Source organism: Rhinoderma darwinii, chromosome 2 (assembly GCF_050947455.1).
Source record: "Rhinoderma darwinii isolate aRhiDar2 chromosome 2, aRhiDar2.hap1, whole genome shotgun sequence".
In the NCBI taxonomy this organism is placed as follows: domain Eukaryota; kingdom Metazoa; phylum Chordata; class Amphibia; order Anura; family Rhinodermatidae; genus Rhinoderma; species Rhinoderma darwinii.
Genome location: NC_134688.1, coordinates 1,157,276 through 1,160,167, shown reverse-complemented (window position 1 = coordinate 1,160,167; position 2,892 = coordinate 1,157,276).

Genomic DNA, 2,892 nt, shown 5'->3' with positions numbered 1-2,892 from the left:
CTTTCATAGCTTCAATATTATTAATAGAATTTTGTGACTTACAATATTGGCGAGATTGGGCTTTTCTTGTTACAGATAAATCTTCCGGTGCCGTGGACCAAGGTTCCTTAGTATCTACCGAGAGGTTAATAATATATTGATGTTCCACTTCCACCAGACGAGCTGTCAGATTCTTCTTAAACTTTAAATTAGTTTTTTTCATACATTGCCCCGAATCCCGCGCAGGAAGGTCTTAAATTAACCCCAAGTTGCCGACATTGACACCAATTTTTAGTTAAAAAGTGAAAAAGCTGATTTTTTACAATATTTTGTTCAAACTATAAGACTATACATTTTTTAGACCCTCAACTAAACCCCCAAATTCCTTAGTCCCCATATCAGACCCCGACATTTCTCTGACCTCAGACCAGACCCCTAAATTCCCCAAACCCAATATCAGAGCCCAAATTTGTCAGACTTTGAAATATCTCAGACCTCAGACCAGACCAAAAAATGAAAAACTGCATAAACCACAACATTGGAAATAAGGAGAAACACAGTAATTGGGCCCCTGCCCTGCATACAAGATACAAAAAGGAAAATAGGGGGAGAGGGCATCCTCAACTCTCCATGAAGATATATTATTGTGAGGACTCAGGGCCAGACTTATAGAATTGCATCGCTCCACAACCAGTGAACTACCATTCGGAAGGCCCGCTCGGCCGTCGAGTGCTGCCGCTGCTGTCATGGCACCTCCAGGCATGAGTGGAATCATCAGGTGAGGGTGTTGCCGATAGGATTCTGCTTCTAGAGGGAGCCCCTATTTATGAGGCGGTGTAAAGACCGCTGTAGCAGCCATAGCAGTTGCTATGGGGCCCGTGGCATGAGGGGACCCGTGCCGCCCGCCGTCATGGGCCCCCCATGCCCAATAGCCCCGCTAGCAGACGCTATGGCTGCTACAGCGGTAGCTACGCCACATTCAATAGTATCTGTGTCCTTAGGATGCAGATACTATTGAACGCTATAGCAGAGCAGGGAGGTAGCCATTTACTAGGCTACAGTGGATGTCAGGAACAGAGCTGGAGTCCCAGGCAGAGTGCGAGTAGCGCTCTGCCCGGGACTCCGTCTCTGGGGCTGCACCTGACATAAATGTCCATATATGAGGAGAGAAGGAGTCCCAGGCAGAGTGCTAGAAGCGGCTCTGCTCCGGGACTCCGGCTCTGGGGAAGCCCCTGACATTACTGTCCATATATGGATAGTGATGTCAGGGGCTCCTCCCGAAGCGGAATCCCAGACCAGAGCGTCGGCAATGCTCTGGTTGGGGATTCCACTCCTAGAGGAAGCCCCAAAGCTACCTCCAGGGATGGGGGCTGTGTGGCACTACCAGGAAGGGGGCTGCGTGACACTACCTGGGAAGGGAGGTCTGTGTGGCACTACCTGGGATGGGGACTGTGTGGCACTACGTGGGATGGGGGCTGTGTGGCACTACGTGGGATGGGGGCTGTGTGGCACTACCTGGGATGGGGGCTGTGTGGCACTACCAGGAAGGGGACCGCATGGGACTTTCTTCAGTGGGCTACAAACTGGGGGCCTAGCTTCTTTATGGGGGCATAAACAGGGCTTAACTACTATATGGGGGCACAAAGTGATGTTTTCTGCCATTTTACTGCCACCGTAAGTTCCCCCCAGAAAGGGGCCTACTAAGTCTGTGCCACTCAAGGGCCCACATAAACCTGGAGCCGGCCCTGGCCCCACACATCTGCTGCCCTGGTGCACATCGCAGCGTCCGGCTCCGTGCTACCAGCAATGTTTCTACAGCTCCGTACAAAATAACTTGACAAGACTAATTTTGTGTCCGATGGAAGAAATCCCTGTCCTGCTCTGGAGGAATCAGACGCCTGCGGAGAATGGTAGAGGCTCCTGCACCTTCCTGGTCTCCTTCTAAGGGTTTTGTCCATCACGTAATAACGTAAAACAAACTGCAAACATTTAAAAAAAAAGACAAATCACTAATTTTCTAAAAAAAAAGACAAATAGCAGCAAATGACATCCACTAGCTAATTAAGGAAACGGTTGGGGGATCGGGCCGGCTATGCTCGTAGAAGGCCAGAAGTCTATTGAGTTGTTCCAGCCTGAATATGTAGGGAACAGATCAAATCAAATCTAGAATGGGGAGCGGATGATTACTACTTCCTCCCAACTGCGGATCTGGAAACAACTACAATCTGACCAATGAATGTCCTTTAACCCTTTGCAGTCATCCATTTTTTTGGTTTTTCACTCTCCGCCTTCCAATGGCCAGAACTTTTTATTTTTTCCGTCAGTAGAGCGGTGTGAGGGCTTGTTTTTTTTTTTTTTTGCGGGTGGAGTTGTAGTTTCTATCGGCCCCTTTTAAAGTACCGTATAATGTACTGGGAAAATATTTGTGGGGTGGAATTGGAAAAAACGGTGATTCCTTCATTGTTTTTTGGGTTTTGATTTTATGACTTTCATCGTGCGGTAAAAATAACAACTTACTTTTATTCTGCGGCTCAACGCGATTACGGTGATACCAAATTTTTATACTTTTTTTTTTTATATTTTACTACTTTTACAAGGAAAGTATCTGTTAAAAAAAAAAATAGATTTATTTCACCGCATTCTGAGAGCCAGAACTTTTATTTTCCGTGGATTGAGCGGCATGAGGGCTTATTTTTTGCGGAACGACCTGTCGTTTTTATTGGTACCATTTTTTGGTACATACAACTTTTTGATCACTTTTATTACTTTTTTTTACCGGTAAGTTGACCAAAAAACAGCGATTCTGGCGTTATGTTAATTTTTTACGCTTTCACCGCGCTTGCTATATAATGCTATATTGTAATAATTTCCAATTTTGTAAAATTTTTTTGCATTACTTTTTTTAAAAAAAAT